We start from the raw sequence: 27,001 nt of genomic DNA on the forward strand, positions 1-27,001 counted from the left end.
CTCATCATCCATTCTTTGTGGCTGTTTCCAATCTTTAACTACATTAGTTAGCTGGAAACCCAGTGAAGCTGAAGAGGAACTCAGATAGCTGATCCCTACTAATTTTATCTGTTGCTGTGGTTCTGTGGAAAGATGCTTCCCTACTGGTGTCTTTCTACAGTCATCTGCGCTAGGGCCTTTAGGGAAGGGAGCAATAACACACACAGACAGCCAGAGAACAACTGGCACTGTGGAAACTATTACTACTTGTCCCATCCCTGAAATTAGGGGCTACATTTCCCATAGATTACATTTTAAAACTCCTGCATTTGCAGAAGCTAGCTGCCAGATTTAAGACTTTTAGAAAACCTTATCTGTAGAGAAAAATGTAAACTTCATTTTTCATGCAGGTAATAGAGCTGATGTATCATATTAGGCATACTCTTTTTGAACATTCTTTATCAGTCACCACCTGATTGCACTAATTCAACTTGATCAACAATATGCGAATGTGAATGCATCAGTATTATCAGGAGACTAAGAACATTCATATGGTAGAAGCTATAACTCTGGATCATCTGCTTAATGCTAGACAGCCTCAGGTGCAATATTGCCTATTTTTGTGTACTTTTTATGATATTTGAAGATACACAGAAAAATTTACACTCTAGAGTATCCATAGATATTTTCCAGTGTAATTGCTTTGGGGTAGTTTTCATCATTTTTGTAAGTTGATTTAAAATGTATGCGTCAAATAACTGCAGAGTGGAAAAATAGCAGTTTAATAGCAACAAGATTATGACTACAAATGTGGTTCTTAGAATAATAGGCTGCTCTTGTTATCAATTATGAATGATGTGTTGAGGCAGTCATTGTTCATATTATCTACCTGCATAGCAGCCCTCAAGCCTTACGGTTATGCTACTGATTGTGGAAGTAGCACTCTTCTGTCATAGCTGTCTGGATGAGGAGGAGAGTATGTGAGCATTACTGCAGTAGCAACACAAGTCAATCATTGTGAAAATGCTCTTTGAAGAAGCACTCCAAAGAACCAAACCGACCCCTATTTTGTTTGCTTCAAATTATGTGTTACTTTCCCAACCTTTTTTCTGTTAATGAGAAATTTAAGTTGAAAGATGAAGCTTTACTGTAGTGAAATGGGAATTAAATGTGAAGTCAGATGAATACAAAAATAAGACTTGCTGACATACTTTTAGGTACTTGAGGTACTTTTAAGTACCTACTGCTGAAAATCCTAGAAGAAGCCAGTCTCTCAGTTAGAAACTCTTTCAACCATCGTGGATTATGAACAGAAAGAGAGGAAAATCAAACAAATAAAATCTTTTCCAAGAGACTCCGGTGTCCTTAAGACTTTACATAAAGATGAGATTTCCAGAGCATTTCTTTGGCCATGTTTTTTCATCAGACTACTGTACTGCTTGGTTCATAAGGAACCTGCACTAATACAGGCATGTATTTTCACCCACTTTTACCATATTTCCTAGGTGCAGATTCCCTGACTTTTAACTGCTCCTTCATGTTTGCAGGTATTTTTTCTAACTCTTAAATCAACTTGTGAAAATTATATAAATATTCCAGAAAGCAGTTAATCATCTCCTACTTCTAAGGATAAACTTTTGCTGTTCTTAAAAAAACAGCGTAGGTAGCGTCTGGTACAAAAGGTCTGCAGACGGTATCTAAACCCTCCAAATAGCTTTTCTAAACAACTCAGAAGTATTGCACCCACATTCCTTTTGCTCCATAGCAAAAATGCGACCATTAATTACACTGCTACAATATTCCTGTCCTTCATTATTCTAATAATGTCTCTTCTCCTTTGGGCCCTAAGCACTCCCTATTTTGCTTACACCAAAAGTTACCATTAGAGCCAAAAGCATTTTACAATATAAGAATATAAGTAATGTAAGATAAATAAGAATGCGTCTTTATAGGCAAAATCTTTATAAAAGCCTCTAAATAACCAACTAGAACATAGACTAAAGAATAAAGACATCATGAAGAAAAACAACCCAGTGATCAGTGATCATCTAGGTACTGGAATAGCTTCAATGTGGAGACACTGAGCAAAAGGTGTAGACATTGCTGCTATTGAACCCCCAAAGCAGCCATACTAATTTCTGGTAATATTTTTTTCAATAGATTTAGATTATTTTTATACCCAAATGAATCAACAAGTACATATATTGAATATTTGAGGAACTTAACTCAAACCATCACAAGATTTATAAATGAAAAACTGAGCTGGTATAAGCTTCCCTAACCCAATTAATATTGGTAAAGCAAAGATAAGTTCCATAGGCTGCTAACATCATGGATAACTTAAGTCAGTCCAAAATTTTATATAGAAATCTTGGCCGAACTTTTCTGTATCCTTTGCAAAGAGTTTAATATTCTGTTAATCAGCATGGCATGTTTCAGGAATTGCACATTTGAAATAAAATCTCAGAAATAAAATCTTTCTTACTGCATTTTAATATATTTTATGCAAACCTTATCTCCGAAAATAATTGGCATTTCATTCTCAATTTTTATGAACTACAAGGCGTTCATGATGATCTGGTTGCTTCTGACTGAGGTACTCAGAGAGATCCACCACTTCTAAATATCTGGACTATATGTTGCCTTTACCCATGTTCACTTTGTACCCTCCTTTAAAGATGCTGCTGCTTAATGAGTTTAGTATTTTGGGTATCAGTAAATTTCCTTCTGTGCCATTAGGACCTTCTTTTATTTCAGCTCCAGTGTAAGCTGAAAACAAAACAGCTGCCGATGTGGAGATCAGATTTGTTTACTGACAGATGTTAAAAATTCTTTCCGTTTCTGAAGAAAAAGTACAATAGCCGTCTACAGAACAATATTTTCCTTTTTTTTTACACTTTTATTTCTGCATATGAATGTTTACTTTTACATAAAGAGAGAAAATCTTGCAATCTGAATATCTAAATTAATAAATATCTTTATAACACTTACTGAATTGTCTGTGCTGCTCTGTCTGTCACCCTTTTATTTAAGACTCTTTTATTTTTTGTAGTTACTAAGTATAGCTGTGAAAGAGGGGTTAGATCCTTTTCCATTTAGTCTCCTTTGCCATCTGTAGCCATTCAAACAATGTCAGAGAACACTGTGCAGATTATACGGAGCCATAATAAAGAGTGTGACTCAAATTAATTGGAGCATTAATAGAATAACTAGCTTCATACCATAGCTATATTTTCAAGATCATAATAAGGCTGCTTCATAATACCACACTAAACCTTTCCAGTGGAGAACTGCACAGTGTAAGAAAATTTCTTCATAGGATAACATTTGCTCTTAAACTTTCTGAAACCAGTTCTGTAAAGAAGAGACTTGAATTAAGTTATCTCAGAATCTCAAAAGTTTATGAAAGCTAGATTGCCTGCTTAAGGTTGAGAGCATTATATAAGGTATTTCCAAGGAAGTTTCCATTGACAAATGCTGTAAAGAATAACTCATTTAGTTTTGACCTGTTTTTTTTTTTGTTTTTGTTGAAGCGCTAGTAATGCAGCCTTATACATGGTGAAAATCATATTCTCCTACCATATGATATTGGACAATAATAAACATGCAGTATCATGCTTATTACAAGCGATCCAAACAAAAGTCCAAGCTCAGATAGGCAAAATAACATCAAGACTTGTTTAAATCTTTCTGTTCTTAAAAACCTGCAGAGAAGTATTAATATTTAGATAGCTAATCCTAATCTCAAACTTTTTTCTGCCAGTAAAGCTGATTTATTCTGGCCTTTGGCCAAATGTAATTGGAGAAATATGAGGTAATCTCAGAACCATAGTGGTGAATTTCCTGAGATTCTTCCCAGCTTTTCTGAGTGGATCTGACTTTCTAAACTGCTAGGACCTAGAAATGGCATACTCCAATCCATAGTTTCTGGTCCTAATGCCTTCTTTTCTGTAGGAAGGAAACTCAAGTATATGAGCTTGATGAAAACCACAGCACTGATAACTACCATGTCCTTGAATCCTCTAGGTAGGGTCTCGGGCTATAGGACACAGCTACTGTTACTCAGCCTAATCCAGTACTTCCAGAAAGTGATAAGTATTAAATTCGCTGATGTTGTAGAAATCACTTTTACAGATTCTTGGTACCAAATAATGAAACAAAAATTATCCTGCCTCCTGTGCCTCTTACTTTCAGTATGAGGCAATGCATTTCAGATTTTAATCCTTAATACATTTTTCCTCACCAGTTTCCACTTGAAGCTAATATTTTATTCTCAGTCATTCCATGTGTTAGTTATCCTGTAGGCTAATATGTCTGCTTCCTGTGTGCAGCTATATGCTCTCCAACTTTCCAAAGATCTACTTTCTGTTCAGACACGTGATCTACACACCATTGATGCAGATGGTCTTTCTGAGTCCCTCTATGAGAAACAGGAAGGGAGTAATCCTAATATATTTTTTTCAGTAACTTTCCCTTTTAGATTTGCTTTATGAATATCTTTTTCTGTCACAGTCTTATCCTTCTCATGTCCTCTTCTTAAATACAGGAGATGAAAGAGGGTCAGCATAACTTTGCAGGGAAGGGGTATTTTTCTTCCACTGCTTGGTAGCCATGCCTACGTTGTCCATAGGAATGTATGAGAAAAGTATGATTTGCTCACTGATCTGTGCCCCAAGTGTCCGTATTACCAGTGAGAAAACATTTTCATTTTGGCTGACTAAACCTAATGCTTTATCCTATTAGCAAAGAATCCAGCCAATTTGTCCACCCAAAGTGCACAATGTTATATCATCTCAAAGCAGAGTGGAAGGCTCTTGACAAGACATCCTTGTCCGAAGGATGACTTGGGTCCAAGATGTTTGAGTATAAGCAGTTTAAAGCTTTAGCAGAGACTTGGACTGCAATACATTATATACCTACATAGAAAGTCCTAGTGAGCAGGAGAAATCCTGTGTTTGTATATTTGTGCATTAAACCTATTCAACCTTCTCTTAATAGCTCATTCTTAAGAGTGCAGCTCAATAGATTATAGTTCTATGCTGTGCCATGGATTTTTATCAAGTGTTGAGAAAGGATCAGGGTAGATAACTATAATCTGATAACTATAATTTGAGTACTACGCTGTTCTTCACGTGCCCATCTATACTACTGTTTCATTATCTGATATATCCTCCAAGTATTTTTGAAGGCACCCAATTAGTGCCTGCTCAGGTACTGCCAAGATGCTTACTTGAGTTATTAAAGCATATCTGTTAATTGTTTTTGAAGCATTTGTGATAAACAGTATCAGCCATGGTGGACCACCACTGAATAAAAATGAATTCCTGTGCTTAAAAAAGGAAAATCCCTTCATAGAAGACAGAAAGAATTTTAAGGATCATGAAGTTTTAGTTTGGAAGCATTAACTTTATTTGTTAAAATGGAAACATTGCACTGGCTGTTTTCCAGGTTCTGGTGACTTGTGAGCTCACAATATGATTTAAGTTTTAACTTATATATGTGAAATACTTAAAACACTTTTGTGTGTTGGGATAATTATTGAGCTTTTTGTTATTTGCAATTATCTTTACTTTTCATGAAAACATCATTGCGATTTTTACAAACTCGTTATTTAATAAGCTAACTTCTGAATTTGCATACTAGAAGACTAGCTTAACGTAAAAATTTCACACCCTCATCAAAATAAGATTAAGAATATTTACTCACTAATAACATCCATCAGTGAATTTTTAAAAGTTAGGTAATGATTCAACAAATGGCTAAAATATGTACCCTTTAAAGCAGAAAGCATATTCCAGTAACTAGGTAGGTAACTAACTGGCATTGTTCCAATGAGTGCTTCATTAAGTTATTAAACTTTCACTGGAGTCATTGAAATCGGGTCTCCATCTCCTAGGTGATTACCCAGCCACAAGATTACAGCTGTGCTCTGTAAATTCCTCTCTTGACCCACTAAATAATTGCTCTGTACAAAGTTGAAAAGCTTCTACCTAAAAGAATCAAAGAACGTTATTCCATTATAAACAAAAACCAATGCTTGGGACATTCAAACAGAAGGAGGGAGAAGTGGATTCATGTCTGCTTCTTTCATGCAAAGCCCTGATCTGAGATTTCTTTTCCCTAGACTTTCCAAATAGCTGTTTCAGTGTTTCGTCTTTGTCTGGGCTGTAGTCCAGCCCAGACTATTAAAAATCCAATTACGAGGCAGGTGGAGCCACCATTTATACTGGAGTAGGCAATATCTCTCTGTTTTTGAGTGGAATATCTTGAGTTCTCTGTCCTGCCCTTATCTTTAGCTCAGTGGTCCAGCAGAAATGATTTTTCTGATGCTACCAGAGTCACTTTTGTTCAGCCTCAGAAGAGATTATATCAGCATTGTATCTTTTTCTCTATCTATGTGAAGATCCAAGTAGGGTCTTGTTTCATGCCACTGAAAATACATATGTTAGTAGACATGTTTGGGAATAGACAGCTCTCAAGTCTACCTTATCCTTAATGTGTCTTCAGGAAGGCTTGAAGGGTATGAACTGAATAGAGTTTGTGGCAATGAAGCTTAACGGAAGGCATGCTTGCCCCTGTTGAGAAGCCCTAAAAGGTGTTTGCTTAAGATTGGTTTTGATGTTCGCTTTTTACAAAGGGTAAGCAGCTCCCTGCTAAGAGTGTTGACTATTACAGACCATGTGGTTTAGGCGTTTTATTCTTTCCTTGCTAATGTAGCTGCAGACTAGAACCTATCTGCCTAACTTGGACATGAGTATTCTACCAGAGAGATAGATACTCGGAAAGATGCTATTCCTAGACAATCAGTGAACAGAAATTACAGCCAAAGACTTAAGATTTAGAACAGCAGTTTTTTCAGCATACTTGGAAAGCTACAGAGAGCTTTCTTGTGATTCATGTGACTGATATTTTAATTAACTTTATGGATAATTCTATTTTTAAATACAGCAGATGAAGTTTTAACTATACAATTAGCAAGAAGGATTCTGCTCACTTTGTAAAGCAGTATACTATTAGAAAAGCTTTAAAAACAGCTGTCAATAATGATGAATTTGGATGCATCCCTAATGACTTAATTAAAATGACAGTAGTGTTTCAGTTTTAAGAAGGATTCTCTTGATACCAATGTGATGAAAGTATTCAGGCAGATTTTTAGTGTCTCACCTTCTTAGGTGCCCAGTGGACATAACAGAAAGTAAGCCTAAGTAATTAATACCAACAGAAAAAAAAATAATTGTTAAAAGCGATAATTGCCATCTGCTCTTGTCAGTATTATTAATGTGCACAGAATGGCCTGTATTACAAAATAGCTTACAACTGTAGTGTTGACAAAATTTGTTTCTTTCAAAGTAGCTGGACTTGCATTAAAGAAGTAAAAGTGGGCAAACAAATTCAAAATGTTAACACAGCCTAATAGCATTGGTGTATCAGCCAATTTATAATTAGTTGTAGTTTGCAAGGAATGCAGATCTCGCAAGATTAAAACCACAGTATCTAATACTTGTAGATAATGTTCTGAACTATTCATACTTGAACTGGTATACTTAAGCTGGCAATGTAAATTTGATTTCTTACTTTTAGGGGGGAAATTGTGGCTCATTTCATTTTTCATGGCTACTAGTCTTCAATTAATTTATTTGCTATGCAAAAGTAAATCTATTACTAGTTTTGTAAATTTAATGTACTCTCTGTTGCAAGATTTTTGCCTTGTTTTTCTAGGCCTATAAAGAGCAATTTAATGCTGGTAGCTGAAATGATGTTTTACATCTACTCATTATCACATGTTGTTTTAGCATAGTTTCCCAAAGCTTATTTGTGCTCTTAGATTATCAGGTCCTTGTATTGCCCTCAATAGCTTTTGAATACAGTAGCTAATTTCTGCAAGTTTGAAAAATGAGTAAAGGTCTGAAAAATATTAGGTTGTTACAAGGTTGATGAAAGCTAGTGTTTAGGTAAAATAAGATGGTTTTTATTCATCCTTCTCTGTAAAACAGAGGGAGGATGATCTGTGATCTGAGGCAATACTCATTCCGTTTGACAACAGAGAGCAAGCCAGCTGGTGATGGCCGATGCCTGTAGCTCACAGGATATTTCTTGTCTAGCCATGAAACATGAAGCATTATTAGTTCTGTGGATCACTGAACAGCTAGTGTTTGAACATTTTTATTAGCAGAAGATTCAAATTAGAATAAATCCTAGTTTGGGGAGAAATTCCATATACATCCCTATTCAGGGTAGTATTTAAGCAAATATATAGTTTGAGGCAAATGATTATATTGAGGTTTTCCCTTGCTGAAAGATGCCTGAAATGTTTTCTGAATTGGGACAATAGAAATTGCCTCTTTGAGGTGGTGAGCTCTGCAACCTACCAAATACAGGGCGAAGTTCAGAAACCTGTCATGATAGAGAGCAAAAATCAGTGTAAGAAAAAAAATTCATCTTTTCTGCAAGCTTTGAATTTAAAATTTTTTTTTTCAGTTTTAAATATAAGGGGTTTTGGTTTGGTTTATTTCTTTAATGTGTCATTTCCCTTTCTGCTGTAAGCCTTTATTATCCTGGTCATACCTTACCATCATTTAATTAAAAGTTTTTCCAGCTTAATTTTGTTATAATGTCAACAATTCAAAAGAAATGTTTTTAACACCTAGATCCATAACACATCTCCAAGTGTATCTTGAAATAAACTGCTGGTAAACTCCTTCATCTGGTTTCCTATCTTATATTTCTGGTATTCTCATAGTACATTTAAGCCTTAATGCTTCAAATTGCTCAGCATAGAAAGGCCACTGTCCATTTCAAAGCATGGATAATAAATTATTTTGGTTTTTTTCTTTGATGATTCTCACAGGGCTATTCAGTTGCTGTTCATAAAGAGTAGCTTGACAAAGATTAACTGTGGGATGTTTTTAGGTGTAAGTTACCTCAAAATAATTTCAAATAAAAAAATAAAGTTGAATATACACTGAGAGGCTGATGAGCACAGATACTGAACATTTCTATAAATAATTTCTCTTTACGTAATAATTTCAGCCAAACAGATACAATGGCAAATTTCATGACAGAAATAGTGAAATTTTTTAGCTCAGCATTCAGAATCACTGAACGTAAATATTTTCCTGATGATGCCAAAGAATTTATGTATTCCTTTTATATTTATCAGCTTGGAAAGCAACAGTAATCACTGACAGCAAAGTTTATCATTCTTCGAGCTTGAGTCTTTTAGCTCTAATCAAGAGCTTTTCTCTGAAGAAAGGTCCTAGAGAACTTCGCTTATTAAATAAACTGTTCTATGGTTTAGATGTCTCATTGCACCTGATTAGGAAGCTTTTCTTTATTTGCAGTACTGAAATGTCTGTCGTGGTTCTGATGTGGCTCTGTTGTGATTCACATCTCACGCAGTGCTGTGAAAACAAATGAGGTGCCTATTGGTCCTGTCTGTGATCTGTTTGGTTTTGATTCTTACCCACTCTGTCTGCCAGGCATAAGGTTTCATGGGTTTTGCTGCTGGCAAAGATGTTTTCGGCACTCTTGTATTTGAATAGGAATATTCAATTGCGTACTATCTTTAAATGAATTCTACTTCATCACAGTTAATTGCTGGGAAACCAAGGACCAAGATATGAATTTATAATGCTGTTATACCAAGAACACCTCAACAGGATTTTATCATTCACAGGTGAATGACTTTATATTATTATGTTCAAGTATATAAGAACAATGTTTTATGACAACTACAAGCACTTTTTCTATGTCTTCTTCAGGAGATTCACGTACTTCTGTGTCAGTGTACTTAGATGAAGTCATAGTTCTTGTCTCGTTATCATCTGTAAGAATCTGGGGTAACTGAGCTGTGTTTTTACGGAAGTAATCAAAGAACATAACAATTAGGACAAACGAACACAATAAGAACATAATCCTTGCAGAGTTTGTGAATGTCAGATATCAAATGATGAAATATGATGCTATATTTTACTCTTACTAAGGGCATTCCATTCCTTTTAAGAATAAAATCCCAGAAGCAAAATGGTAGTCCTTGCCTGTAAAACCTGGCCAAGCAGTCTTCATTATTAAATAATCATATTCAAAAATGAATAAGGAAAAATAACGAAGGAATTTGAAACAAAGAACAAATGCACTACTTTCTTTCTTTCCAAAATAGGTTCTGATGTAGAGTATTTCTGATGAAATTATATACAGAGTAGATGTCAGTCTAGACTAACTAGTTTAACTGATCTTAATTAGAGTATTTTTCACACAATGTGTCCACTTTAACATACCATAATGCATACACCCACAGTTATCTGTGGTAGTTCTGTAATACGCTATGTTATTTTCTCCAAAAAATACAGCCCATGTAAATAGCTACACTTTACAAGTGCATAAATGCATGGATTGAAAACAGCACAACCAAGAAATCATGAAGATTTGAGGGGTACCCTGGTTAGGGTCTTCCAAAAAGCCAAAGATCTATTGAAAGGAAATGCCCAGGTTTGCCACTTGGAATTCTGTTGTGAAGTTCTTAAAAACTTTGTTCATACAAACAGTGTGTGACATATGAGCTGGGTTCCTTGGTATGGTTCTCTGGTTCTGTTCAGAAGAGTAGGAATATCAAAAATGTTCTCTTACAAAATAATCTAGTTTTGCTGGATGGTTGTATGTCTGAACCTCAGGCTTTTATCACTGGCCAAATTTGAAATCAGGAGAGAATTCTTGAATGTTACTTCCTTAAAGAATACTGAATGCTAGGCCTGAAGTAGACCAGATTTTTAAAATCTATTATTTCATTAGTTTTCAGACCATACTGTTTGTATGCTTGTACTTAGCATAAGTACAAGAAGACTAAAAAGATTTGCTTTTGTAATCTAAACAGTCCATGGTCTCCGGGAAGCTATCTAGTTCCTGGATATCAGTGATAAAGATGAAGGCAAAATGATCAAAATTTTTCTGTTTACTAGAACATAAAAATCTAATTGAAAGTCCGTGTTTGGACTCTTTTGCTCTTACTAAGCTGAACTGATCGATGGCAAAAAAGCCCAGGAGGAGTCATCTCTGAAGGCCGCAGCAGTTTTGTGTGTTGTCCGCTTCTTCAGTGGTTCATTTTACATTAATTTTCTGTTATTCAAGCAGTTTTCAAATTAATGTAATCAATAACATTAATGACCTTTAAAATCCAAAGTAGTAGCACTGGAATGTTAAATATAGAAACATTCTATATTTGATATCAAGCTGTCTGTCAAACATTATTGCTTCTAAAATGGTGGTACAAAGAGAGATATATTAAATTCTTTAGCCAAAGAATGAAGAACTAGATGAGTGGCAATAAAATAAAATGAATGTTAATTTTCTTCTCTTTTTTTAATTCTCCCTATATATAAATGCATTTCCCCCTATTGTAACAGTTTACCCTGACACAAACAACTACTAATTTAAATTTTTTCTGTGTATTGTGTATTTTGCAGGAGGTGGACTTAAAGTTGTCATTTCATCTACCATTCAAATGGATGCAGGAATGCAATTCTGTTCTAATTCCACACCGTAGATCCTTGTCTTTATGCAGCTCATATTTCTTTTCAGTTGCCCTCAAAACTGTATGTATATGTAATTATAAATCTGTACTGCACATAAGAAACAGAGCCTTGAGTGATTCAAGTCTGTTTCTTTTTCTGTTTTCTTTTTTTTTTGTGATGTTGCCATTTCTGTGTCAGTCACTTCCTTTTTTCAGACAATTCTATATATGAAGTAAGATTAAATAATACAGATTTTAGAAAGAAAAGAGGATGGAGAGAACTGATACTGAATTCAAGACTGAAATATCAGTTACAGAAAAAAAATCTCAATATAATTACCAGCATATTTAGATTTTTGAAACTAAAATTGGCTGTATTGTCTTATGTTTCTGTCATATGACTGCTCAAAGGACTTCAAGAATCTAGAAATTCGTCAAATGGCAGTGACAGAGAGCAGCATCCACATACCTGGCTTTCTACCAGGAGTCTCTTTTTTTCATTCCGCACCTCCAACATGTATGTTCTAACTGTTCATCTAAATTTTCCATGCATTTTGACAAGATTATATTATTTATCACTTCCTGCCTACAATTAATATTGTATGCTCAAATAAGCAGCTTTCAGAGGGGAGATTTTTCATGTGTTGAAGTATTTTCTCAAACTGATAAATAAATAAATTGCCAGTAGAAGAGAAATGTGTAGCAAAAATAAATATGGAACTTGAGTCTCTAAAACTGTATTATGAAGCTTGGATCTTCTGCAACATAAAGCTTTGACACCGTGCATTAAATCCAACCATTAAAATCTAACCATTAACATATAGATGTTTTCCTGAGTCATATCTTCAACATTTATATACTGGTTTACTGTGTGTAAATTAAAAAATCCAAAATGAAAAGGGTTAATTCTTATTGTGTGGAAAAATGTGTTTTTTCCTCATTTTCTTTGGAACTAGGTGATTTTTTAATTTTATTTGCTATGATTTTTATTTAGGCGATGGGGAAAATGGCAACAACAACCTCAGTTGAAATGGTTTCACTTTTCTGGTAAGCTTTTGGTAGGGTTAGTGTGTTGCAGGTTGTTTTTTTCTGTTTTGAGGCTTCTAAGGGGAAAGGGATTAAATACTTGTTATTGTACAATAGTGATGCAACTACAAGAAGTCTGATCTCAGCCTAAAGATTTTTAGAATTGCTAGCTAATTTTTTCTAGTCTAGAACTGCAGTATGCAGAATTCGCTGCCTATTCTCTTAGTTTTCAGTAATCTGGAGAGGTTCAAAGAGGTTCCAGTAAATTCTTATTTATAGATTAATGACAGTATTTGCATGTAGGCCTCTTGTACTTTTGTAGTGAAAAACAATGAATGTTTTATGTATTCTTCATTGTTAAATTTTGTTTCCCATTTAATATGTAAACTGTTTAGCAGGAGGGAATTAACATTTAATTCTTTTGCTTTCCACTTACTACTTCATTTCAGTTGTAAGTCATCAGTGCATTTGGCAATTCTACAGCAAGTTTCTCTGTCTTGGTAATTTATGTAGATTAGTAGCAATAAAGATCTGAGGACTGACTCTCCTGTGACCCTCTTCAACACTTTACTTTCTAATCACTTTACTTTAATCAGTTCTTTATCTGTTCCCATGTTTAACCTGAATCTTTCCTGCTTTCAGTTTAAGATGAAGACTATCATTTGAGACATTATCAAAGGCTTTATGTAAATCCAAGTTATGGTGCTTGTGCTATTATTATCAATTTTATTTCTAATTTTCTCAAAAATATGAAGTGGCTGGTTGTCAAGATCTTAATTTCTTTAAATGTCATATGATGATAAATTGTTTGAAATTATTTGAACATTCATCATCTTTAAATGCATGTATGCTACTCTGTAGACTATGAATTTTTAAGGCCCAATTTTCTCTGCTTATGTCATTATTTTGCCACAATGTGTCCTCGTGTCTGGGGGGAGGAGCAGGTTGAACATTCACACACATGTATTTGCTGTAATGGAGCAGGCAAAGCAATGCGGAGCAGTTCTCTTGCAATTTCAGTACATACAAAGCAAATTACCATAGAGCTGTTGAGGGTTGAGAGGGGGGAGCTATGTGCCTTTGGGTCCTAATAGGTCTGAAAAGATTGCTTTTTTGGAAAGCTAGAGAAAGGAGCAACAAAGTTTTCCTTTTCTGGTCACTACTTTTTAGAAAATGTGTGCAAGAAAAAAAAAATAATTCAGGTTTGAAAGAAAGAACTTTTCTGCAGAAGCTGAGGTAGCCCAAGAGTAAAAGTAATGGTTGGCATAGGTTGCTGCCCTAGTAAGGGTCTTGAAGCATATGGTGTCTGCTGGTAGGCAGGAGGTCTGGGCTGCTGGGGAAGAAAAACAGAGTAAGCAAATAGATTCTTCTTCTTTCCTCCATATTGAGACACCTATGTATTGTATTTTTTTTCCTTAAAATGATGTTTCCAGGTATTTATGTTTACAAGTATTATTTTAAGTTTTTAAAATTCTTTTTGCAGCTAACTTTTATTTATTTATTTGTCATTCTTCTTTTTAGAGAGATAATAAGGTCATTCCAGACTTTCAAGTTTTGAAAATTTTTTGGATGCAAAAATCAATACTTTATGGAACATTGAATGTTAATTATCTTCTACTGAGCCTAAAACTGTTGCCTCAAGATATTAATATAATAATACTACTAAGAGCTATCACTATTATGTTTTTCATATCCAAAATGTATTCTAAACACAATCATGTCAAATGGTATCTTACAAAATACATATCATTTTTCATTTAAAACTGAGGAAATGTAAGACAGAAAATTCAGAAAGCTTATCGAAAAGCAGAGAAGGACTTAAAACAAAAGCTCAAATTAAAATATATTCCAGGTCTTCAGTCTAGTGGTTAGTATCTGATCTATGACAAAGTGATCCTTCTGTTGGCAGCCACTGGAGCTGGTTGAATCTGATTAGTTCTGACTGAGTCACTTACTTAGGCAGATTTGCCTAGTTAATTTCATCATAAATATAAAAGAATTAGAATTAGCATTGATTTAAATGATGAAGGTTTCTCTGAGAAGCTAAGGATAAAATTTAAGATGAGGATTATGTTTTTCTTCTTTTGATTACGAGTAAAATTAAATAAAAGAGTAGATGTATTATGAATTCAGGATAGGTGTGGAAATCAGGATATGGTTCTGCCTGCTTAAACAGTGTACTAAATTATGTAGTTATCTTAAATATTAATTGATGCCTGGCTTAGTGAATGTTCCTTAGCACAAATGCTTGTTTTCTTAGCACCTGCTGCTGCAAATCTTTGTTTCTGCAAAAGCGTAAGTTGTGAGCTCATGTATCAAATGTCTGAACTATTCACTTCTGCACTAAACTGCATTCAATTGTACCTACGTTTTCCAGAACGACAGATAAGTTCCATCTTAAATAAATTTAAGTAAATAAATACATAAAAAATAAATTTAAATAAATTTAAAATACCGAAAAAAAAAAAAAGAATACAAGTAGGTTCAAGGTCTAGGTATCATTGGCATAGAAGTAGAATTACTGCATGTAAAATAAAAAGGCCCATACCAATCTAGCAAGAGCTGAATTAAGCACACTGCCAGCATTCACATCTTTCTGCCCCACAATCACATACCCAGTGCTGTGTGTATCTCAGCTCCTTTTTACAAGGGAGAAATGCCAGCCCCTTTGATGGACTCAAAAGGCTAATAATAAAAAACTACTATATATTTAATGGAGCTGCAGTTCAAAAACTTCTGTTTACTAAAACTCAGGCTTTCACTTGAAGAGGTGCCTAAGTTCCTGCATATCTAGTGTGACATAATAGAAAATTTGCATCTTAAAATACATTAGCAGACAGTGCATATCATAGTATAGAGAATGAATGGACTTGAGAAGAGAAAAACAGATTAACAGATTCTGAAATAACACTTCAATTACTGTTCAAAATGTCTAAAGACAGGAGAACCTAATAATGTTTTGAAAATGTCTTTTTGTTACTGTTACTGTGGTAAGATTTAATTTAGCCATCTTCAGATCTACACTAGCCCTCAATTCTATGAACATCTTTTTCAGTAGAGCACTGTTGAAATAGGATGTTTTGCTACCCATAATTATAGCTATTAATTATTTTAGATAATACAAGATTGTATTGAGTTACTCTCTATTTGCTTAGCAGCACATGCTATACATTTGTTTAAGTCTGGAACAGCCATATTTCCTTACAGTGAGATAGACAAAAGATTAGTCAATATTTACAATAAAAGTATTCTTTCAGTTTGCGATAAAAGCAAACACAAATACCCCAAATGGAAGAACATCAATGGCAGTACGAAATAGTCAGTAAAAGACACAGCAGGCAGAAAGTAAAAAAAAGAAATGGAATGTATAGTGCTTTCAGTATACCATTGACATGAATGGGCAATCACACTAGTTTTTTTGTCTGAAAATATATTTTTTTTATTAAAGCAAAACCTCTATACTGAGGAAAGATGGGGAGAACATATAAAAATAAGAAAGAAATTGTTCTGGATCTTTCCATTGCAATGTACCTTCTCTTTCTAGTTAGACTTTCTGGGAAATGGTAAGTCTGTTATTACAACAGTGATCCATGGAAAAACTTAGGAATTAATCTGTTACAGAAAGTGACAAAAAAAGAAGGTAACTTTTATTAAAAAGAACTTGTTCATTTTCAATAAGAAGAATACCAAAAAAGTGTGAATTTCCAAACTATCTGTTTTTCACCATATGCTTGCATGTTTATTTGTTAGCCTTCAAATTACAATGTATAATTTTAGCAGTCATTCTTTGAACTTGATCTTTGCTTACAGCAGTAAATATAGATATAGCTATCTGTCCTGCACTCCCACAAATCAGAAAGTGTCCAGTACTCAAAAGCCATTTCAGAAGATCACTGCTTACACAAGAACGTGTAAGGCTGAAGGCTGATTGTAGTCAACAGACAGGTGGACCATATTTTTAAATAACCATTTTTTTAAACTTTGTGAAATATTCATGATCTGTAAATTCCCACATTTGTGTTTATGTAAACATTTTTGAAGGTGTGCAGGCAACAAAATAATAATTTATTAATGTATCCTACTGATTTAGAAATACCTTCATGGCTGCCTAGTTGCTGCTTGGTCAGCCTGTGATAACTACGACCATCTCCTCAGAGATATTCCTAAACCAACCTGAACTTCTAACATTTGCTCAACTTCAATGTTTGCACATATTTCAAGATTCAGCTTCATATTTCCTTGTTATTTTGGAGTACTCAGAAGCAGATAAGTATATTACTAAAGTGAAAAATAGTAGAAATTCCATAAATCAGGAATACTCCAAAGATAAGGAACAAAAGCTATTTCAAGTAATGAACACCTTGTCCTACTGAATGTCTTTCTGCAGAGGAATGGTTTCTCAGGCTTTCTAAACAGCGGTGGGAATCTGGAACCTATCTTTTCATGAGATTCCAATTGGTAAAACAATCTTTTACATGAAACTAAAAGTTTTTTCACATTTTTTCCTGTATTTCTCAGTATTTGACATTCTCAATGCAGAATTGACATTATTGACTCAGAATAGTTTTGTAGATTTGCTCCCTTTTTATTTTATTCTGTATTAAAAAGTTCTAACTTATTTTTAAAAATTTTTTTAAAAAGAAGAATATGCAACTGCAATTTTATTTCTTTTATAGCATATTTCTGAAGACATCATAGCTTTTATAAACCAAGCTATTTCAAATAGTGTAGGAAAGGGTAAAAAACCTGAGAAATTGTTTTTTCTTACACCATCTTATACTTTCCCTCTCAAATGCTTCATTTTTTTCAACAATGAAACTCTGGGAACACTGATAGTAAAAACTTCCTTTAGTGGCAGCAATAAAACCAGCAAACTTTATGCCAACAGACTTCCTGAAAATTATGCTTTAAGGACAGAGTGAAACATTGCTGTCATACTCACCTGCAATCTTGGGAATATTTCTTGCTTCCCGTGAAAGACAAAAGGAAAGTTTCAGTTATCAGTCCTGTAGTTTTTGAGTGATGAAAATAAATGTAAAACAATAGAAACACTGAAGTGAGACAGTAAATTTGATGTGCCCTTATCAAAAAGCTGCATTTATGAGACTTCCACTGTATCGGAGTATACCTCCAAAAGCTACAACCTAATTGCAAATACGGCGAGATTTGTAAGAAATTTGTATTCTGTGATATAGTCATGTAAAGAATGAGAAAAAAGTTGATTTTAGTCCTAGAGGTCTGGAAGTTGATTTGTGTGTTTGCTGAGTTTGTCAGTTAATCTTCACTTTATATCACACAGGAAATCTAGTGAACTTCTATGGAATGCTAATTCAGTATGTAAATAGCAAATATGAATGATTAGTAAATGTTTTTCCTAATTCTTTTCTTCTATGGACCATTACATACTATCATATGCTAAGTAGTTTGCAGTGTTTTGTTGTTGTTGTTTATTGCTATAACATGTTGGAGCCTGAATTCTGTTGCTCAAGACATTGTTCAAATGGAGAAATAAGAAGTGGACCTACCCTTCAGAACTTAAAACAAGACATAGTGGATGAATAGAAGGAAGTACTAAAAAATACTGAACAACAAATTTCCCTGTAGCCATAGTCACTTGGACTGTATTGTAGAAAATCATATAGGTACCACAGAAAAAAAGTACCAAAATATGCTTAGACTTCTAAAAGTGTTTTGCCCATAAATGCAAAAATAAATGGAGTGTCAGTTCTGAGGAGCTACCTGAATCACTAAGAGCATACTACATTTCCTGAGCCCTGCAGTTTCTTTGATGGCAGTCATAGAAATACACTGAGGTGATCACAGTTAACGTTATATACATTGAAGTAACTAATGTAGGTGATTCACTTTAGTTATGCATTTTGAGATATCACTAACAATACCTCATCTTCTTTACAACAGGTAAATACTCCATTTCAATAGACTGCCAAAAGAACTGCAAAATACTTCAAAGGTAAGGGCCTCCTTAAACATAATAATAATAAAATGGAAGGTGTTAATTCTTAGTGACTATCTGGCTGATAGCACTGTAGGCTGTAGACTTTGTATACTTTGTAGACAGAGAAAGTAGAGATGGCATTAATCAATGTAGCATTTGGCTTTCTGTTGGTGGAGCTGTGTTTACATATAAAAGACAAATTTTCACTTTTTTCTTCTAAGAAAGAATAATTAATTTGATAGCTGCAGAAGAAGGGCTTTGTGTATGGAAATAAAATATTAAAAGCTTGTTACATTTTTATCGTATTTGTCTTTGTACAAAATTCAAAGAACTCTTAAACTACTAGAAATTTTCAAATATTTAGGATGCAACAAAAATTTTTCTTGGAATATGACAACTTGGTAACTTCTTTATTTTTATTTTTTACTGATAAAACTTTCTTTCATTCTTCCAAGAATTCTAAGAAATGTAAGTTTGAGGTTGGATCCAAAAGTTTAATTAATTTTCAGAGTTCTTTAGTTTGATAATATATTCCTTACTTTCAGTTGCTGGGAATAACTTGGTGACAAATCATGTCCAGGCTGTTATTTATTGTTTTTAGCTGTCTCTCCTGCAGCAGTAATTGAATAATTGTTCAACTGTATTGTACTGTACTATACACCCTTGCAGAGAATCTTCCTATCTCCCAAAGATACAGGGAACAAGATACAATGTTTCATTGAAATTGTTATCACTTCTAAGTCATCCAGTTGGAGGGAATAACACAGATATTGTGGTCTGCACTCTGCCTCATGCAGCTTTGCTAACCAGAGAAACAGAAGAGCAATACGTTTCTGTTCAGTTGAGTCATTGTGTGCCTAGCTTATTTAAAAACTTTTAGGACTTTTAGAGCCTACCAAATGTCATGCATGCATTTGCTTTTATGAAAATCAAGGACATATGCTGAGGGGGACAGTAGATCACTTATTAATTAAAATTTAGCCATACATTTCAATATTGCAATTTTTTTTCCAAAAGCAAAAAGTAGGTTCCATAATCATCTCAGCCTCCTGAAACATAGCACCTGAATTGGAGACAATATTGGGTGCAGTTCTTCCTGTCTGTTGATGCAGGAGAGGGAGAAGTTCTTGAAAAGCCCTTTGAGTTTCTGGAGATGCTGTCAGATGTGATCTGAGTCCTGGATTTTTTGTGGAACAAATCTATGTGGACAGAGCCTTTTTTGAGAGAAAATTTTAATGGTCAGGATGGAGTATGTATTCTGAGTGAAAAAGTCAGAGACTCTTCTCGTAGTAGACTGAATCACGGATAGAGATCTGATGGACGAAGGACTTTAAACTAGGTCCTGTATCCCAGAATAATGCCTGAAATATTCAGCCTTTCACTGTTGTAGCCTTGGTATTCTTATTATTTTTTTATTCTTTTTCAGACTTTAATTTCAAAAAATCAGTTGGAAAGCCATTTCTTCCTCTTGATTAATAAGAAAACAATTGGAATCTCAGTCTTGTGAGATATAGGAAATCATTTCTGTTATATGTCGGTATGCTGCATAAATCTGTGTTTGTATTCTTCCACTGCACCTGCAATGCTTAGATTCATAAGAACACTCCAGATTTTCAGTAGCTGATTATACTCCGGAAATTATGAAGGAAATCATAGTATATACAAAAAGGCAGACTTTTTTTTTCTGTTGTTCACATATGTTGTTTGCCAAGTTTGTTCCATTTTTCCCATTTTCTTTTTAGGACTTGTCTTTATATAGAACTATAATTGATGAGGTAATTTGTTACTTTCCCAGGTACCTCAGATAGACTTTGATCTTGCCAAGATTTAAATAGTGTTGGCTGGGATGAAACTTATTTCAGTGAAATTAGAGAAAAAGCTTCTTAGAAGTGAAAAACATGGGACAGTTACCTTTAAAAAAAAGCAAAATGAGTAGAGAGAGAAAAAAGAGAAGGTACCATACTCCAGGAGAGATATTATTTGAATGTTACTGAAGATGCCCTGGGGAAGCATGAGTAAAGGATATCAGGTATTAGGATAAGAGAATGCATGCCACGTTTCTGACAGGTACAGCGATCTACTAAAAAAAAGCCCTATTCAGCATAGGAGGTGAAGGGAAGAGTAAAACTAGTGACATTACAATCCTCTTGAGAAGTCTTGTTTTGTTTATTAAATAAGCCAGTCTAGAAAGATAAGTAAAAAGAACTGCTTAGTCTGGCAGTGTTAATTGATGCTGTCCTGGGAATTTATTGTTATGTATTACTCTTTTTTTTCTTTTCTTATAAAGATGTCAGCACATTGTAGCTGACAGGATGTACTGTATATTATAAATAATTATATTTGGGATAGAAAAATTACCATTAATTCTTGCTATCCTATATATCTCAGCCATGATTGTAATTTATACATAATATTAATTCCCAAGTATCAGGATTATTTTAAGGCATATTTTAAACTAATATTGTTTCTATGAAATCTAGTGGTCCTCAGATGTAAAGGAACTTACATAAAGTAGATTTGTACCATCCAGTTATATTTTGATAATTATGGATATATTTTCCCCTACAAATATCAATACAAATATATTTGACATGAAAGGAGAGCAAGAGATAAAAGGAATGGAATCTTTCAAGCCTGTCACATGAGGTGCTTAAACCAGACTTAAACACAGTCTGGCACTTCCTTGAGCAAGACTAGTACTGATAGCAGTGCTAGATACCAAAGACAGGGACAGGAAAGGGCAAGCATCACATTCGATTTTTCATATTATCTCATCAGTGCATGGACAGGTAGGATGGGCACACTGGGTCTTATAAAGGTAGTTATAGCAACTTGATTTTTTCATCTTTCTTCTATAATTCCAGGGCATGCAAAATCTTACAGATATTTTAAAATGAAATGAGCAAATGTCAGTGCAGTGCATTATTTCAGTGGTAATATTTTATTTCTTAAGAACAACTGTTTCCAAAGAAGGTAGTTTTTTATCCCTCTGAATTCCGCTAAAAGTAGAATTCGTGTTGGCCCAAGCCAGTGAGGCAGTTTGTAGCCATTTCCATGTATTAAAAAGGTTGAAAAAGCTTTTCTTATATCTCCAAAAATATTGGTGGAAAATTTTTGTGAATTTTAGTAAAATTAAAAAATATGTATTTTAACCCTACTGTTTATAGCACAATTCAGCAATCAAATGTGTTCTGTTTTAGGCCAAAGCCCTATATACTGAAGACTTCAAGTATTATTCTAACTAGTAAAATGTGATGGAAGTGCCTTGTGGGCAAATATGCTAAATGTTTATTTATGACATGGCTTATTGCCTAAGTTCTTTCTCCCAAAAGTCATATATATTATGTACTAGAACATTTCAATTACTTATTATTTCCTGTCTGTGCATTAGAAAGAATTATGAATTCAAGCATGTACCATGCATTTTGTTTAAAACCTCATTTGCCAAGCAGGAATGTTGGTAGTAGAAAAAATATACGGTTCCCACCACTGTCATTTTCAGTTATGTGACTGATCCTCTCTCTTTCTTGGAGACAGGAATAGGTGTTGTGATGGGAAAAAGATAAAAGCCTGTGATTTGGCAAATTAAAATCTCTTGACAAACGTATGTAGAGGTTTTCAAAGGGCAGAAGTGACTTGGGAGCCTAGTTTCAAGAAAAATCAGTGGGACTCAGGAGGTGATGTCATTTAGCAGACAAAATAGCTTTGGGCAAGATCCATAAATGCACTTAGGCGTTGCAATACCTAATATTTAGAAACAGCTCTAGCCACCCACATTCCTTATGTATTGCACGAAAAGAGTGAAAGTGAGATCCACAGTCATGGACTTATGGAGCAGAAGGTTGCCTATAGTTAGTCCGTAGGAAATCCTGAGTATAGTGAAAATGGTGGAACTGATGGAATTTCTGATCCTCTGAGGGCTCAGGCTTAGTGCTGGTTCAGGTGACTAAACCTTGTTCGTGTTTCTTCCTTTAAGAAATAGACCTAAGGTCAATATTTTTAAAAAAATAATAGGTTATTTTGCCCCAAAAGGCACAATTAATATGCATTCCACTTCCTATATTCCAGAATACTATAACTGACTGTGTCAGGACCCTTGCAGGTTGCACTGATAACTCTCACCTGTTTTAAAAATATTACAAGAGGAGAAAATCCCCTTTTATATACTTCCTTCATGACTAGAATATTGAAGGACTCAAGTTCAATTCCCTTTCTGTGCCCAAGAAAATTGGCGTTCTTACCTTCTATCCAGTGAGGGCCATAATCATTAGCGCTGAGTTAACAACAGTAATTTCTTCCTGTCCTGTTGACTCTGAATTCAAAACTCACTAGAGTAGAGAGAAAGAATTGGTTTTGGCCCAGTGGTTAAACATTTTGGAGAGAGTTTCATTCCAGTGCCTTGTGCATGGATTCGGTATATATTCGGAAATAGTGGCACTAAGTTACGTGAACATTCAATCGTTAGGAGTGTGATATGGGACTTCCCTTTTGACTACTTTGGACTCTCCATCCTATTTAAATAATCTAGACCTATGCAAATTAATTACTTTCTATTTGTGGTGTCCTTACATTCAGGCTCTACTTGATTCAGTGTCACCATTCCAAAATATTTACAGTTAAATTGTTCCATCTTGAGTGATTCAGAGAACAGAAATATTCAGCCTGTTTGCTTTTGTTTTCTGAACTTCACCCAGTCTGGCATCATTCCAACACTGAGCACTGGACTAAATCACTTCTCGTTTTCGTATTTTCAGAAATGGGAATAAATCCCAAATCATCTGCTGCTTTTTCTTTTTGGGGACTTTGGACTTTTAAAAAATAAAAGCAGCTTTTTCTGGCAAATCAGTCATATCAGCTGGATTTATGTAAAGCCACTAATGAGAAACAGAACTATTTCATAGAATTTCTCTTGCTAACATCACTGGCCCAACAGCGAGAAATGGCAAGACAGGGTTCTGCTCTTCCTTTTCGTGTTGGCATTTGGTAAGCTGTTTGAGAGATTAAAATTTAAATTTCTACTCATCAGGAGAAAACAAGTAGCGGTCTCTCTAAATAGGCAACTGCACTGGTCTTCGGTTCTTGGGGTTTTGCTTATTTTGTCTCCCTCGATGTATTCATCACTGCTGTCGCTCCTTCCAGGATTCTGGCAGTTTCACACAATCTTGCTGTGCACCTGAGTTCCAGCAAACATTATGGAGCAGACTGGATTAGGATCTGCTGCATATTTCGAAAGAAAAAAAAAAAAAAGGCAAACAAACCTCTTGCCCCTTCAGTTGTACTGAACTCCACTGGAACAGAAAACTCAGGAGGAGGTAGAAACCTCTAGCTCCTCCCGAGGGGGAGGCTAACTCTAACCTCTCTCCTTTTTCTCTCCTTCCCATCTCTCCTCTCCTCCCCAGTTTGAGGTACAAGATTTCAGAGTCCTTTATCAATACAGAATCTGGCCCTTGGCCATTCTTTCTCTTTATACTGAGGGTTACAGCTTGAAATGCCCTGCTACCCTCAGTTATAGGAGTGTCTTTATTGCTTCTTTTAGGGGTTTCTATTATTTCACAATATAACTTTCTGGTACACAGTTTTAACATGCCACATAATAATTGATAGCACGAAAGTCTTGAGAAAATATCTGTCATAAGCTTAAATTTGTTACAAATTCATGGACTGTAGCTGTCAGTAATCTAAGACTCAAAAAATTTAGCAGGAATAAATGACAAGCTATGCTTACTTTACGGCACTAAACTATGCACTCATTTAAAGATATTTCGTTACTCTACCTAAAATAAAAAGCATTTATACTATTATTGCAAAATGCTGTGATCCAGTCAAAGTCATTTAAGGAGACACAATAACACACCCAACTTTTGATGATGTTTACTTTTGGCACTCTCAAAACTGAAGATCAGAACTGTTACTGCCAAAGCACCGCTATTCAGAACTAGATAGTGCTTAATAATTCAGATAAGGCATCTGAAATATACTTAAGCAGCATTTTGAAACCACTAACTTTTCCAGTTCATTTCTTCAACTTGTTTTTGCAGAAGTTTCCTTACAGACCCATTTTTGAATAAAACTAGCCAAGGGGGGTTAGTATAGATGTTTGTTCTGCGTTTTTGACATTTCATTCTTATGCTATCTTTCCTTATTTATTCTATCATGTACTTCAATTCGGCAAAACAAATTAAAGCTGAAAACAAGTTTACTTTTATCTCTCTTGTTATTAGTACCTGGAGGTCTTATTTTCAGACCGAAATTATGCATCTGTAGTTCACCGTGTAAGTTGTAGTTCACTTTTGTAAGCTATCAGAAATGTCTGTGAGGAAGAAACTGAGCCATAATGCATACCGAAACAGGGAGTAAAAACAAAACCAAGTCTTGCCCTCTGAAGGGACTTGCTTATTGCATATGTAGGATGGGATGGAAATCCTCAACATATTGCCTAAATATAAGGCTTAGTCTAACGTTTTCTTGTTTTGTTTTGTTTTTTCCCCCCTTTTTTTCCCATGATGCAATTTCTGTAACTCCTAGCTTCTGAAGTGGTCTTTCATGATATCTCTTGGTAGTCCAGAAATATTGCCTTGTGTCAAAATTGAGGTTTGAGGCTTGCTCATCAAATTGTCTACATAATTTCTCAGTTCATTAAAACTTCTGTGAAGAACTGCTTCCTATTGATGCATTCCTTGTGTTTCCTTCTAGCAACTAATGGAAACTGTTGTAAACATCACAGTTGTTTCAGTCTTGATAATTGAATGAGAATATTTTGGCCTCATAATCTTCAGCCTCTGCTAGCTTTTCTATTAGATTCTATAAAATTTAGTTTTCATTGTTATAATTTGATTACATTTATGATAGGCATAGCCTGGAGATCACTTCCTTTCAACAGTTTGTAAGGAGCAGAGGCAGAGTTCACCCTTTTCTGTAATGTGTTCCTTCACATTTTGCATTGTTTATGTTCCTATAATGATTTTCCTCTTAAGCCCAAGCCTCTAGTGCTTGAACTTGGGCGTAACTCTTATCAGTTGGCAATAATAAAAGACTTTCCTCTTTCTATATAGATAGGGGGAAGAGTTGGCAAAGCTCTTCTTGTAAGTGAGCTGTACTCGCTAATGTAGCTGTATCTTCTACAATCATTTGTCCCTTTACATTTGCACTGAATTTGTTTACATTCAACTAATCTTTCATCGGTTTTATAACTGCAGTCTAAGTCAAAGCGAATTACCTGTATCCTCCATCCATGTATCTATCCTCTTTCAAAGCTGACGAAACTTCTCAGTCAGTCAGACTGTTCTTTCTTCACTTTTATACTCAGGCTTTGTCCACAAGCTGACACGTCTTTTATAAAATTTCTCTCTGATGGCATCACTAAGATATGTCACCAATTGGTTGTGTCCCAAAACTAGGTTGTTTGGGTTGTCTGTCAGATTGTTGCGCTACTGCTTGTGCAGGTTGTGTGAGGCCAAGGAATATAACCCATGTGCAAAGCAAAGAATTTGCTTTTTTTTGTTGAAGTCTTAATAATTTGATCGAAGAATTATTATTAGTCTAGTTACAATGATTGAAATGCTTTTAGTTCAAATTATATCCAGTTAAGACTAATATACACCAACTTTCCAGTATCTGCTACATTTTCTGGTGTCACATCTACCCTTCCAGTGCAGCCAGTGGCCTCTGTCTGAGGGGAAAGGCTTATGATGAGTTGTCAGCATCCCAAGTCCTTCACTGGTGGAAATTCGATGTTCGTAGTGGGGAGCTTACTTCCTGCTCCTTGCCAGGAGGAGTTATAATGTCTATGGTTATATTTTTCCTTCTTATCTTTAGGGTCTGCTTGGGGTCATTTTTTTAATGTGTTAGCATGCTCTGCACCTTGCTTTCTTCATGAATTTGCAATATTCACTATATGTGAATGGAGTGTTTTATATACGTTGGATACTTGTTCTTTGTTCTCCTTGTTACTCCTAAAACAGTTTTTGCCTCCTTATCAAGGCTGTATTTCTTTAATGAGCAGTAAATGACCGTGGCCGAGTTGTCTGCAATCCTCTTGTATCATTCTGTGGTGGTGCTTCAAGGCTGCTGCTGTCATCCCATGTCTGTACTCCCCAACTCTGCATTTTATTCTAGGGTCATGATGAGCTTGTTCTACGCAGAACTACTACTCGTTATTACTAGCTGTTAGTTACGAAACCTAACAATAGGCATCACACCACACAGTTGTACAAAGTTAAGCAAAACCTAAATCAAAGTAGGTAAAAGACTCCTGGTCATAGATAATTGTGATTGCAGATAAACAAGCTAAAGCAAAGCTAGAGGCAGGCCAAGACAACTGCAAAAAAAGCCTGACAAGTTCTGGCCTATGCGGTCAGCTTATCACAAAGCCAGCAGCCCGTTCTGAGAGCACCATATTAGCGGGGCTACAAGCCTATACTTTCATATTTCATGCTTTGGTTGATGAAGATTTAATGTGTTGAATACAACCAGTTTTTCCTGATTTTGTTGTACGTTGTAACCTGTTTTTGCACTCGGGGCTTAAAAACTTTTTC

At 34.9% G+C, this 27,001-nt stretch overlaps 1 protein-coding gene across 3 annotated transcripts in view; it reads left to right on the forward strand.

Moving 5' to 3' along the window:
- Positions 1–27,001, forward strand: part of TENM3 (teneurin transmembrane protein 3) — a 1,359,158-nt gene that overhangs the window by 189,631 nt on the left and 1,142,526 nt on the right. For all 3 annotated transcript variants that reach the window (XM_064510997.1, XM_064510998.1, XM_064511002.1), the window contains exon 3: positions 18,431–18,482. The gene's annotated coding sequence lies outside the window, so the exon portion shown is untranslated. The remainder of the gene's footprint in view (positions 1–18,430; positions 18,483–27,001) is intronic.

Source organism: Dromaius novaehollandiae, chromosome 4 (assembly GCF_036370855.1).
Source record: "Dromaius novaehollandiae isolate bDroNov1 chromosome 4, bDroNov1.hap1, whole genome shotgun sequence".
NCBI lineage: Eukaryota > Metazoa > Chordata > Aves > Casuariiformes > Dromaiidae > Dromaius > Dromaius novaehollandiae.